General features: G+C 42.9%; 1 long non-coding RNA gene across 1 annotated transcript; it reads right to left on the reverse strand.

Annotated features, from left to right (window-relative positions):
* Window positions 1-5,619: 5,619 nt before the first annotated feature.
* Window positions 5,620-9,381, reverse strand: LOC132346781 (uncharacterized). Its single transcript, XR_009496733.1, has 2 exons — window positions 8,927-9,381; window positions 5,620-5,820 (listed from the first exon to the last, which is right to left on the reverse strand). It is a non-coding gene; the product is annotated as an uncharacterized lncRNA (long non-coding RNA).
* Window positions 9,382-14,835: the final 5,454 nt, after the last annotated feature.

Raw genomic sequence — 14,835 nt, forward strand, 5'->3', positions numbered from 1 at the left:
CTTTCATGCATTGGAGAAGGAAATGGCAACCCACTCCAGTGCTCTTGCCTGGAGAATCCCAGGGACGGCAGAGCCTGGTAGGCTACAGTCCATGGGGTCGCACAGAGTTGGACACGACTGAAGCAACTTAGCAGCAGCAGCAGCATAGAAGTTTATATTTCAAGGAAACCAAAAATAAACAAACTATAAAAGATTTAAACACACTCAACATGTTTTATCTAATGGATATATACTATGCACTCAACAACTAGAGAGTTCACAATCTTATAAAAACCTCACAGAGCATTTATAAAAATGGACCACATATTTGGGTATAAAGTAAGTCTCAACTTTTGAAAGCACTGGATCATCCAGGTCATTTTCTCTAATCACAATGCAATCAAGTTAAAAATCAATATAATAAATCAGGAGATTGGTTTTGACACATACACACTACGTATTTAACTCTTTGTGACCCAATGGACTGTAGTCCATAAGGCTCCTATGTCCATGGGATTTCCCAGGCAAGAATAGTGGAGTGGATTGCCATTTCCTTCTCCAAGGAACCTTCTGACCCAGGGATGGAACCAGTGTCTCCTACATTGCAGGCAGATCCTTATACTGTCTGAGCCATGGGGGAAGCCCATATATAAAATAGATAACTAATAAGGACCTACTATATATACAGTCCAGGGAATTCCACTCAATACTCTGTAATGGCCTACATAGGAAAAGAAGCAAAAAAAGAGTGGACATATGTATATGTAAAACTGATTCACTTTGCTGAAATGAATATAACATTGTAAATCAACTCTATTCCAATAAAAAAAATTATTAACTTTCAAAAAACATTTTTAAGTTGAAAAAAATCAATGTAAAAATACAATCAGAAAAGCCTGAAACATTTAGAAATAAACAATTCCTCTAAATAACTCAAATCACAAAAGAAGTTTTAGAGAAAATTATAAAACATTTAAAACTAACCAATAACAAAAATGCCACATATCAAAATTTATAGGATATAATAAAAATAGTACTTATAAATGTAGAATTTTCTTATCACTGGCTCTGTATTACATGGATTCAGCATTCAAAAAACTAAGATCATGCCCTTTGGTCCATCAATTCATAGCAAATAGATGGGGAACAATAGAAACAGTAACAGACTTTATTTTCTTGGGCTCCAAAATCACTGCAGATGGTGATTGCAGCCATGAAATTAAAAGATGCTTGCTCCTTGGAAGAAAAGCTATAACCAACCTAGACAGCATATTAAAAAGCAGAGACATTACTTTACCGGCAAATGTCTATATAGTCAAAGCTACGGTTTTTCCAGTAGTCGTGTATGGATGTGAGAGCTGGACCACAAAGAAAGCTGAGGGCCAAAGAATTGATGCTTTTGAACTGTGATGTTGGTGGAAATGCAAATTGATACAGTCACTACGGAGAACAGTATGGGAATTCCTTTAAAAACTGGGAATAAAACTACCATATGACCCAGCAATCCCACTACTGGGCATACACTCTGAGGAAACAATAATTGAAAAAGACACATGTACTCCAACGTTCATTGCAGCACTATTTACAATAGCTAGGAGACTTCCCTTGTGGCTCAGCTGGTAAAGAATCCACCTGCAATGCGGGAGACCTGGGTTTGATCCCTGGGTTGGGAAGATCCCCTGGAGAAGAGAAAGGCTACCCACTCCAGCATTCTGCCCTGGAGAATTCCCTGGACTGTATAGTCCATGGGGTCGCAGAGAGTCGGACACGACTGAGTGACCTTCACTTTCACTTCACTTTCACTTTTCAGGACATAGAAACAACCTAGATATTTATCAACAGATGAATGGAAAAGAAGTTGTGGTACATATGTACAATGGAATAGTATTCACCCATGAAAGGGAACACATTTGACTCAGTTCTAATGAGGTGGATGAACCCAGAGCCTATTATACAGAGTGAAAGTCAGGAAGAGAAAAATAAATACCGTATATTAATGCATTATATGGATTCTAGGGTAACGGTACTGATGAACCTATTTGCAGGGCAGGAATAGAGACGCAGACATAGAGGACAGACGTGTGGGCCCAGTGAGGGAAGGAGAGGGCGAGACGAATTGCGAGAGTAGCGTTGAAACATAGACATTACCAAATGTAAAACAGATAGCTAGCGAGAAATTGCTGTATAACACAGGGAGCTCAATCCGGTGCTCTGCGATGACCTCGAGGGGTGGGGTGACTGGGTTGGAGGGAGGTTCAGGAGGGAGCGGATACAAGTATGCATGTGTGCTCAATTGTGTCTGACTGTTTGAGACCCCATGGACTGTAACCACCAGGCTCCTCTGTCCATAGGATTTCCCAGGGAAGAATACTGGAGTGGGTTGCCATTTCCTCTTCCGGGGGATCTTCTGGACTCAAGGATCAAACCCAAGTCTCCCACATTGCAGGCAGATTCTTTACCACTGAGCCACCCGGGAAGCCCCAGGGAGACATGTACACTTATTGCTGATTCACATTATTGTACGTCAGAAAACACTGCAATGTTGTAAAGCAATTATCTTCCAATTAAAAAAAAAAACAAGACAATGAACCCCAATGGAGTTGTTTATGCCCATATCCACCAAATCGAGGCTTAATTGAATTACAGCTTTGGCTCTTCCAGATATAGAATCTTGAACCAGTGAATCAGGAATGTCTGGTCAGGTTATCAGTTTGGTAATCTGCCTGATAGACCTCTGCCTTCCTCTAAGGAAAGTAACCTTGCAATAACCAGTTCGGGGTTTTTTTCACCCAGTGTAACTTCTCTGTTCCCACTCCCTTGTGTCTAGAAAAGTCTTTCATTTTGCACAGCTCCTTTCTACCTATTATACTGGGAACAACATGATTCAAATCAATTTTTGCTTAACTAAATCCTTTTAAAGGCTTCCCTGATAGCTCAGTTGGTAAAGAATACTCCTGCAATGCAGGAGACCCTGGTTCGATTCCTGGGTCAGGACTGAGAAGAGATAGGCTACTCACTCCGGTATTCTTGGGCTTCCCTTGTGGCTCAGTTTGTAAAGAATCCACCTGCAATGCAGGAGACCTGGTTTCGATCCCTGGGTTGGGAAGATCCCCTGGAGAAGGGAAAGGCTACCCCCTCTAATATTCTGGCCTGGGGAATTCCATGGACTGTATATTCCATGGGATCGAAAAGAGTCAGACATGACTAAGTGACTTTCACTTCACTAAACCCTTTTAAAATTTTTAATATGACTCAGTCTATCTCTTAACATCCCTGAAGGTTGCTTCAGACCAATAGCAGGGGTTGAAGACAATCTCCCCTGAGGGGGACAACAGCACTCAAGGTGACCTTGATACTGGCTGTTATACCCACTGAATTAGCTGAAGGCAGGAGAAAATATCAGGGAACATGGGTCTACAGGGAGGACTTAAGGGTCCTCTTCACTGACAGCCCCGTACACCGTCCACCCTCACCTTACCACATGCCAAAAAAATAGAGGAGGGAGAGGAGGAGGGAGACTGGCTCCCCACATTCTTTTCTGGCTGCTTCCTTTTAAAAAGCTAGGGCATTTTAGAGCCACAGTGCTGGTGGAGACTTTGGATGGACTGAGAGAGTTAAAGGTGAGCCCATATCTCTTCCTTCCATGAGGCTGGGGAGCAAGGGACAGCCCTGTGAGCTCTTCCATCTTGAGAAAGCCCAAGACAGGGCTTGGGCCGTCTAAGCATAGTGGCAAACGTCTGTTTCCTCCCACTTGTCTCCTTTAGCCCACTGTTGGTGTGATAGGCCAGACAGCCAGAGAGAAAACCCACTATGAGACTGGGACAAAGGCTCCAGCTCACAGGAGAGGTTTACATGCCAGCTCCTTCTCTGTATGTCTGCATCCTCAGCACAGGTCCATGATCTTGAGCCAAGGGACCTCGGTCACCAGACACAGCTTTGCCAGCTCTGGGGAGCTCGAGGGCTGGTATATATTAGGGGATCCTAAAGATCATACACGGGTTTCCCAGGTGACTCAGATGGTAAAGAATCTGCCTGGAATGTGGGAGATCTGGGTTTGATCCCTGAGTAGGAAAGATCTCCTGGAGAAGGGACTGGCAACCCACTCCACTATTCTTGCCTGGAGAACTTCATGGACAGAGGAGCCTGGCGGGCTACAGTCCACAGGTTCACAAAGGGTCAGACATGACTGAGTGACTAACACTTCCACTTGAAGCTTACATTCAAGTGCGTACCAAAAGGACTCATGGGGCTCTGCATAAGGCTGTGCTCCTGGCTAAAGTTTACTATCGTCAAAGGATACATGATAAGATCAACAAGAGAAAAAGACACAGGCAGAGTCTGGAGAATCCCCTCCATAGGATTTCAAGGCTCCTTCTCTCCAGTGAGAAGCTGCGTGAATGTGTCTCTTTCTCCAGCAGAGAAGAGGGCAGTAAAGTGTGTTTCACAAGTCTTCCCTGGGAAGGGACTTACCACCCAAAGTTCTGATAAGCAGCTATAAGGGTATCCTCTGCCCAATAACAACCACAATTCCAAACTCCAAGAAGGAAAGCAGGTGTTGGGCATAATCATATTGTCTGCACAGTCTAAGCGGAGTGAATCATCTTTATCAGTTAGGGAGTGGGTCAAGTGCCAAGTTCCCAGACTCCAACCTGGAAGTTCAGATAAAGCCTTTGGACCAGTCCAATGCCATCCTCATAAAACACGGCATGAAAACACTGCTTCCGACTTTCACAAGTGAAAAATAAAAATGACCACATGCTTGTCAAAAACCAAGGATAGCTGGATAATTCAATCACAGCTATTTCATCTTTTGAGTCAAGATCGCATTGAAAGTGCCTATAATCAATTAGTAAAGTGTGTGATGCAACTGTTTGGAGCAAAAATATTTCTCCTTGAACAAGTTCTTCTAAATGCTAGAGAGGTATCACTGTTCAAACACATGATAAAACACCCCCTCATTGGTCCTATTCCTTCACAGTTTTCATGCGAGAGGCCACACCACCTAGGCACACATATGAGCCGTTTTGTTGGCCGTATCCTGAAGGATCCTCTCACATCCCAGCAGCTGTGTTTGCATTCAGGCTTCTGCTGGGTCTGCATCAGCAAACCTATCGGAAGAGGAGATCTAACCAAGTGGGAGAAAATGTTTCTTAGGCACCTGACAGCGTGGCTGTGAAGAGAGTTAAAATTATAGCTCGCACTGGCCGCTCAAACACAGCAATATTCAGAACAAAAGCTCACAGGCACTGTGCACATAAGGAATCCATCCCAACATGAGGCTTCAATGAACCAGCCAGTTAGTAAGAGAAAGGAAGGCTTTATGAACTAGGACGGATAGGAAACAATTCAAGTAAGCGCGATTGGAGCCATGCAGCTGAATGATATCATATAAGAGAATTGCTATATTGAAATGTTCTTCTTATAGACTAAGCCAGAGTATTTTGTAAGAATACATCTTCTCTGTGATTCAACACCACCTGGTCTTATCGCTTTAAACTACAGTCCCTTGCTATGCCCACCCCCACATTAATGCCAATCACCGAATACCGCAGACTGGTAACGAAAGATAATTCATTAAGCTATCAGAAAAGCAGCTACATTTATATTCATCCAGAGGAAGGGAAGTAGGAAAGTGCTTACCCGACAGGAAGCTTTTCATCCTTTTCTTCCCCTCCATCCCCAGTATTATCCTGACCCACTGTGACTTCACAAGCAGGACGGTTTCAGCTGCCAGCACAGGGCAATGCAGCACCAGCTCGTGGGCTTCTTAGCACAGTGGAAGGCGTGAAGTGTCCTTCACAGAGCTGTTGACCATGCAGGTCTGGGCCACCCCAAAACTGCCTGCAAAGACAGGAGATCCGGGATTATTTGAGGCAGCTGACAAAACAAACCTATGAACAATTAAATCTTAAGCAAAGAATTAAGGTATGTAAGAGCGATAATGTGAATCAGATGGGAAAATAGCATTCCTTTAAACTCCTGTGGAGTTAAGACTCTAATTCATTAACGTCAGGATAGCAATCTATATTTGTCAAAGTGACTCAGAGATGTTTTTGTAAAAACTGGTGCCAAATGCTAGAACACAGACCTAACCATTATGGCTTCAGTGTAATGGAGAGAGTGAACATTATAGACAGATATAAAGAGTTTATATTAAGCTAATAATAATAAAGATAAATATTATACATCAACAGTATGAAATTCTGTCACAGGCTAGAATACCTATCAGGACACTAATTTTTGCTAAATATTTCAAGTTTGGTACAAAGTAAAAGTATACAGTTTTTGAGATAATTTTATTTCTCTTAAAAACAAAAATCTCTTTTTTGTGTGTTAGAATAAAAGTTTTTAATAAGAGTAATTTTTTTATTGATTTTGAAAGTAATGCTGTGTTAGATGTGAAGACTCTAATTTTAGCATCAGACAGGCAATAATCTTTCTAAAGTTGTCTTAGGGCAAATCTATTCGAAAAGGAAGAAAAGAGTAAATTCTCAAAACACCAGCAACTCAAATATAATCAATTTCCCTCACTCTCCGTGGGGTTTTGTAAGTAGACATTTCAATTTGTTTACATGATAAACTTTGTATATATATATAATATATAGCAAGTCTCCAAAGATGGTGTCCATGCATCTCAATACTCAGGCCCTTTTATTCCTCACCTTGAATCAGGTCTCACTGTTGATCAGCAGAATGTAGCAGAAGTGATGCTGAGGAACATCTTGGCTAATCATAAGAGGGAAGCCTGGTTTTCCTGGAATCCTTGCTCTGAACAACGCTAGCTCACACATGAACAACTTGAGCACCTGAGGTCTATGGGTTCTAAGGAAGCTCAAGACCACTGCATAGCCAGCCCTCAACTGTTCCAGCCAATCTCAGCTCAGGCACCAGACTTGGGAGTGACAACACCATTGTGGTGCTTCCCAGCCCAGCGAAACCTTCAGAGATTTGCAGCCCCAGCCACTCTGACTGAACTGCATGAGCAATCTTAAGCAAATCCAGATAAGCCTATGCAACCTTCAGATGTAGGAGAGGTAATAGATTATTGCTTAAACCACTAAGGTTTGGTGGTATTTGTAACACAGCAATAGATACCCAGAATACTGCATATGTAAAGGAGCGCTAAGCAACCTATTTAGACAGAGATGTACTAGGTTGGCCAAAAAGTTTGTTTGTGTTTTCCTGTAACATTTTATGGAAAAACCCAAATGAGCTTTTTGGCCAACCCAATGCAAGTATCCACATATTAGGATTAGGAGCAACACACTCCTAATCTATTAATAAAACAAGGACCCCATTTCTCACTGTGGGACATTTCCAAATTGCCTCCCAATATATCAGAATATTGTGAACACTTAAAATAATCTTAAAACTGATTTTAGTTTGAAAAAGAAATACATAACATATAGCTCCTTCCAAAGGGAACTAGATAAAAAGAAGTCAAAAATATCTAAGACAGTTGTATTTGTAAATCAATCTTTGAAAAGATGGAGTCACCTATGTGTAAGTGATTCCCACACATAAAAGGCCCAGAAGCAGACAGTCCTCTGCTGTGATTTCCTAAACCAGAATGGGGACTGTATTCCAAACACCACCTGTTACCTAGGAGCCGAATCAAAATCTGCAGTGCAACATCTCTGGGTGACTCATATACTCTTTGAAGTTAGAGACACACTGGTCTAGGTTGAGGGTTCCCAAACTTGTCTGCATATGAAAATCATCTGGGAATCTTAATTCCAATATCCAGGCCATAAGGACATGGGCACTGATGGTTTTGGAGCTCACCAAGGGATTCCAGGTGCAGCCATTGGTCATTCTAGTAGAGCACTTGGTTCTCAAACTTGGCTGCACAGTAGAATTATCTGGGGAACATCAAAAACCCACTAAATTTTGTTTCTACCCTCAGAGTCCAATGTAACTGGTCTCAGGTGTGACCCAGCCATTGCAAGTGTGTGTGTGTGTGTGTGTGTGTGTGTGTGTGTTAGTTGCTCAGTTGTGTCCGACTCTTTGTGACCCCAAAGTCACTAGGCTTCTCTGTCCATGGAATTCTCCAGGCAAGAATATTGGAATGGGTAACCATCCCCTTCTCCGGGAGATCCTCCTGACCCAGGGATTGAACCCAGGTCTCCTGCGTTGCAGGCAGATTCTCTGCCATCTGAGCCACCAGTGAAGCCCATCTGGGCATCCAGTTCAGTTCAGAGGCTCACTCGTGTCCAACTCTTTGCAACCTCATGGACTACAGCACGCCAGGCTTCCCTGTCCATCACCAACTCCCAACATGAGTTTCCTCAAACTCATGTCCATTGAGTCGGTGATACCATCCAACCATCTCATCCTCTGTCATCCCCTTCTCCTCCCATCTTCAATCTTTCCCAGCATCAGGGTCTTTTCAAATGAGTCAGATCTTCATGTCAGGTGGCCAAAGTACTGGAGTTTCAGCTTCAGCATCAGTCCTTCCAATGAATATTCAGGACTGATTTCCTTTAGGACGGACTGATTGGATCTCCTTGCAGTCCAAGGGACGGACTCTCAAGAGTCTTCTCAACACCATGGTTCAAAAGTATCAATTCTTCGCTACTCAGCTTTCTTTATAGTCCAACTCTCACATCCATACATGACTTCTAGAAAAACCATAGCCTTGATTAGACGGACCTTTGTTGGCAAAGTAACATCTCTGGTTTTTAATATGCTGTCTAGGTTGGTCGTAACTTTTCTCCCAAAGAGTAAGTGTCTTTTAATTTCATGGCTGCAGTCACCATCTGCAGTGATTTTGGCACTGGGAGGTTTTAAAAACTCTTCAAGTGTCTCTCATGTGCCAGAATCAGAGCCTGCAACAGGGGTTCAAAATGGTAGCTGAGTCTGCACCACTGTTTCAGGAAGAGGGTTTGGAAGTCAGCGTGCATTAATTAAAATGAACAGTTGGCCTCACAGCTTTCAGCTCACCCACCAGGCACACCGACAGCACCGAGCTCACTGAACTTCAGGTCTGCCAAGTCTAGTGCATCCTCATTGGCCCTCCTGGCACTTTCCTCCAGCACATTTCTCCTCTTTTCTGCTGGGCTCTCTTCCAAGTGATTAATGATGCGCATCTGCTCAGCATTAGGAGCAAATATCTTCACCTTCAAAAATAGAAGTAAAAACAAACGATGTCATTGACTCTATGAAGACAAGCAAGTCAATCTCAGAGCCTAAATCAGAAAGGAAAGTCAGAAAACCACTAAGTAATTCCATATGCCTTCAGGACCAACACCAACTAAAAAATATTATAGCTCAACTGCAAGGGAGAAGCTTCAGGGGACTCCTAGAGGGAAAAAAGACTAGAACTAGAAGTTAGCGTCCATAAAGAAGGCAGAACTGAAAGAGGTTGATTGCTGTATGTGTGAGTGTGTGTGTGGATTTAAAGCATGTATGTGTATATATATATATATATATATATATACACACACACACACACATATATAGATATATACACACACATATATATGTATGTATTTAAGGGGTTCCCAGGTGGCACTAGTGGTAAGGAACCCGCTTGTTAATGCAGGAGACATAAGAGAAGTGGATTTGATCCCTGGGTCGGGAAGATCCACTGGAGGAGGGCATGGCAACCCACTCCAGTATTCTTGCCTAAGGAATCCCATGGACAGAGAAGCCTAGCAGGCTATGGTCCATACAGTCACAAAGAGTCAAATACAACGTAAGTGACTTAGCATGCATGCATATATACATATGCTTTTTAAAGAGATGGAAGAAAGGATCCAATTTTACAGATAGGACTATATAGGGCTCCAAAACATGGGAGAATTAATGAAATCAGCCCTTGAAATCTTTCCAAAGCAGTGATTCTCAACTCTGGCTGCATAATAGAATCTCCTGGGGTGTTTGAGGCCCAGACACACAATTTACATGGAAACCTTTGGGAGTCAAGCACTAGCCTGAGCACTAGCATGGCTTAAAACCTGCCTAGGTGATCCCACCATTTGTCAGGTTGGCAACTGATGATCTAAAGCAAATGAGATATAAAACTCACAACCTCAGGGCTCTGAGTTAAAATCTCAGGGCTTTTATTACAAGAGCCCAGAGCAGATTTGGAAGCTCTCATTTGCACCACTTCCAAGCAATTGGTAAGAGAAAAGAAAGCTACATGTAGTAGGAGGGATAGGAAACAATTGAACTAAGCACAGTTGGATCCATACACCTTCCTGTATACTGGGGGGCAGCCTTTGAGCCACACCTTCTTCAGTGCCTCCTTCTCAACCCCTAAGCTCAAAGTCCACTTCCCCTGGAGATGGACAGGGCTGGCCTGAGTCAAATGTCCCCTGATTCTGAGAGGCACCATTAGGGCTAGAAAGCATAAGGTCAAGAGTCTCAGCCTCCTGTTACTAAACTCTGTATTTAATTAAAATATATATCAATATTCTAACCATGCTCTCTGTCCCATGGTTTTGAGGAATTGAGGAATATCTCCTATCTGTGATATATGTGAGAGAGATCCTGCTGCTGCTGCTGCTGCTAAGTCGCTTCAGTAGTGTCCAACTCTGTACAACTCCATAGATGGCAGCCCACTAGGCTCCCCCGTCCCTGGGATTCTCCAGGCAAGAACACTGGAGTGGGTTGCCATTTCCTTCTCCAATGCATGAAAGTGAAAAGTGAAAGTGAAGACACACGTATATCCCATTATTTGTGAGAAGATGTAGAACATTCTGAAGGCAAAGACAGATGCAAACAAGCATGGACTGATTTTTAAACCAATAATTTTAGAAACAGACTGGCCTTCAGTTGCTTCATGGAATTAATTGGATCCACCTGCCCAAGGTGGAGGTGGAGGTCAAAAACATACTTCCAACACCAGGGTGTCCCTTGGACCCTTTAATAAAGTGCTATATTGTAATCAAGAGCAAATGAGTCCCCAAAACCAAACAGAGCAATGGAAAAATGAGCAGAAGACCTAAACAGACATTTCTCCAAAGAAGAAATAAGAAGGCCAATAGACACATGAAAAAATGCTCAATATCACTAATTATTAGAGAAATGCAAATCAAAAAGACAATGAGGTAACGCCTCACACTAGTCAGAATGGCCATCACTTAAAGTCTATGAAAAATAAATGCTAGAGAGGATGTGGAGAAAAGGGAACCCTCCTACACTGTAACTGGGGATATAAGTTGGTATAGCCCTGTGGAAAACTATGGAGGTTTCTCAGAAAACTAAAACTAGAATTACCTATGATCCAGCAATCCCACTCCTGGGCATATATCTGGACAAAAGTATAGTTCAAAAAGATACATGCAACATTATTCACGACAGCCAAGACATGGAAACACCCTAAATGTTCATCGACAGATGAATGGGTAAAGAATATGTGATACATACATTAATGGATGCTGCTGCTGTTGCTGCTGCTGCTGCTGGCAAGTCGCTTTAGTCGTGTCCGATTCTGTGCAACCCCACAGATAGCAGCCCACCAGGCTCCCCCGTCCCGGGGATTCTCCAGGCAAGAGTACTGGAGTAGGGTGCCATTGCCTTCTCTGATAATGGATACTACTCAGCCGTAAAAAATAATGAAATAATGCCATTGCAGCAACCCGGGTGTAACTACAGAGATTATCATACTAAGTGAAGTAAGTCAGAAAGAAAAATACCATATTATATTACATATATATCTTGAGATCTAAAATATGACACAAATGAGCCTATTTATGAAACAGAATCACAGACATAGAGAACAGACTGGTGTTTGCCAAGGGGGAAGGCATTGAGGGAAGGGTGGAGTGGGAAGTTGGCATTGCAGATATGTTATAATATACAGAATTGAAAATCAACAAGGTTCTGCTATAGAGCACAAAGAACTATGGACAATATCCTATGATAAACCACAATGGAAAAAGAATATTTTTTAAAAAGAATATATATGCTTGGGCTTCCCAGGTGGCATTAGTGGTAAAGAACCCACATGCCAATGCAGGAGATGTAAGAGGCAAACCATTTTGCTATACAAAAGTAATTAACACAACATTGTAAATCAACTATGCTATGCTAAGTCGTTTCAGTCGTGTCCGACTCTGTGCGACCCCATAGACGGCAGCCCACCAGGCTCCCCCATCCCTGGGATTCTCCAGGCAAGAACACTGGAGTGGGTTGCCATTTCCTTCTCCAATGCAGGAAAGTGAAAAGTGAAAGTGAAGTCACTCAGTCGTGTCCGACTCTGTGCGACCCCATGGATTGCAGCCTAACAGGCTCCTCCATCCATGGGATTTTCCAAGCAAAAGTACTGGAGTGGGGTGCCATTGCCTTCTCCGGTAAATCAACTATACTTCAATATGAAAAAAGAGTAAGGAAATCCCTCTACTTCTGACGGACTTCACTTCAAGGACAGACACCTGGGTCATTTAAAAACAACAACCCAGAGCAGGTAGGACACTGCCCTCCATCCTCCCGGAAGTCTAACTAACTCCCTATTGAGCAAATGAATGAATAACAGCCACATAAATTTGAATATCCTTCAAGGTAAACAGGTGCTAGATTTAAATGGTTTATTTTCTCAAGTTTTATTGGGCTGGCCATAAAGTTCATTCAGGCTTTTCTGTAACATCTCAGTGAGTTCCTCATGAATAGACATGTCTTCTGACTTAAACTTCAAGTCTTACCATCAAAAAATAAATGAGTAGCATATCTTAAACTATTATTTAAAAGAATGGTGTTCAGTTCAGTTCAGTCACCCAGTCATGTCCGACTCTTTGGGACCCCATGAATCCCAGCAGGCCAGACCTCCCTGTCCATCCAAACCCATGTCCACTGAGTCCGTTGAGTTGGACTCCCAACTCCCGGAGTCCACCCAAACCCATGTCCATTGAGTTGGTGATGCCATCCAGCCATCTCATCCTCTGTCGTCCCCTTTTCCTCCTGCCCTCAATCTTTCCCAGCATCAGGGTCTTTTCAAATGAGTCAGCTCTTCACATCAGGTGGCCAAAGTATTGGAGTTTCAGCTTCAACATCAGTTCTTCCAATGAACACCCAGGACTGATCTCCTTTAGGATGAACTGATTGGATCTTGTTGCAGTCCAAGGGACTCTGAAGAGTCTTCTCCAACACCGCAGTTCAAAAGCATCAATTCTTCGGCGCTCAGCCTTCTTTATAGTCCAACTCTCACATCCATACATGACTACTAGAAAAACCATAGCCTTGACTAGATGGACCTTTGTTGGCAAAGTAACGCCTCTGCTTTTTAATATGCTGTCTAGGTAAATTTCATGGCTACAATCACCATCTTCAGTGATTTGGAGCCCAGAAAAATAAAGTCAGCCACTGTTTCCACTGTTTCCCCATCTATTTCCCATGAAGTGATGGGACCAGATGCCATGATCTTAGTTTTCTGAATGTTGAGCTTTAAGCCAACTTTTTCACTCTCCTCTTTCACTTTCATCAAGAGGCTCTTTAGTTCTTCACTTTCTGCCATAAGGGTGGCGTCATCTGCGTATCTGAGGTTATTGATATTTCTCCCGGCAATCTTGATTCTAGCTTCTGCTTCTTCCAGCCCAGCGTTTCTCATGATGTACTCTGAATATAAATTAAATAAGCAGGGTGACAATATACAGCTTTGATGAACTCCTTTTCCTATTTGGAACCAGTCTGTTGTTCCATGTCCAGTTCTAACTGTTGCATACAGGTTTCTCAAGAGGCAGGTCAGGTGGTCTGGTATTCCCATCTCTTTCAGAATTTTCTGCAGTATCACTGTGGAAATCAGTATGGAAATTCCACAAAAAGCTAAACATAGGACTACCTTATGATCCAACAATTCCACTTCTAAGTATGTACCCAAAATAATTAAAGGCAGGGATTCAGCAGATACTTGTACACCAATGTTCGCAGCAGCATTATTCACTATAAGTGAAAGTTGCTCAGTCATGTCTGACTCTTTGCAACCCCATGGGCTATACAGGCCATGGAATTCTCCAGGCCAGAATACTGGAGTGGGGTAGCCTTTTCCTTCCTCCAGGGGATCTTCCCAACCCAGGGATCAAACCCAGGTCTCCCGCATCAAAGGCAGATTCTTTACCAGCTGAGCCACAAGGGAAGCCCAAGAATATTGGAGTGGGTAGCCTATCCCTTCCCCAGCGGATCTTCCTGACCCAGGAATCGAACTGGGGTCTCCTGCATTATAGTCAGATTCTTTACCAACTGAGGTATCAGGGAAGCCCATTATTCACTATAGCAAAAGAAAAAAAACAACCCAAATGCCTTAGATGGATGAACAGATCTATTAATGTGATATCTACACACAATGGAATATATTCAACACTAGAAAGAAATGAAATTCTGATACACAGTACAGCCTAGATGAACCTTGAAGACATTGGCATTAGCATTAGTCACTCAGACTCTTTGTGAGTCTGACTCTTTGTGACCCCATGGACTGTAGCCAGCCAGGCTCCTCTGTCTATGGAATTCTCCAGGCAAGAATACTGGAGTGGGTTGCCATTTCCTTTTCTTTGAAGACATTATGCTAAGTGAAATAAACCAGTCACAGAAGAACAAATATTATGTGACTCCATTTACATGAGGCACCTAGAATAGTCAGATTCATGGAGGCAGAAAGCAGAGGTTACCCAAGGCTGTGAGTTTGGGGGCGGGGGGAAGGGAGAATTACTGTTCAATGGCAAGATTCTACATCCAATTCCAACCTGTCCAGGCTTTCCCCACTGAACCAACAAGCAATTCTCATAGTACCTGTTGCTGCTGCTGCTGCTGCTAAGTCGATTCAGTCGTGTCCAACTCTGTGCGACCCCATAGATGGCAGCCCACCAGGCTCTGCCATCCCTGGGATTCTCCAGGCAAGAACACTGGAGTGGGTTGCCA

Source organism: Bos taurus, chromosome 12 (assembly GCF_002263795.3).
Source record: "Bos taurus isolate L1 Dominette 01449 registration number 42190680 breed Hereford chromosome 12, ARS-UCD2.0, whole genome shotgun sequence".
Taxonomy (NCBI): Eukaryota; Metazoa; Chordata; class Mammalia; order Artiodactyla; family Bovidae; genus Bos; species Bos taurus.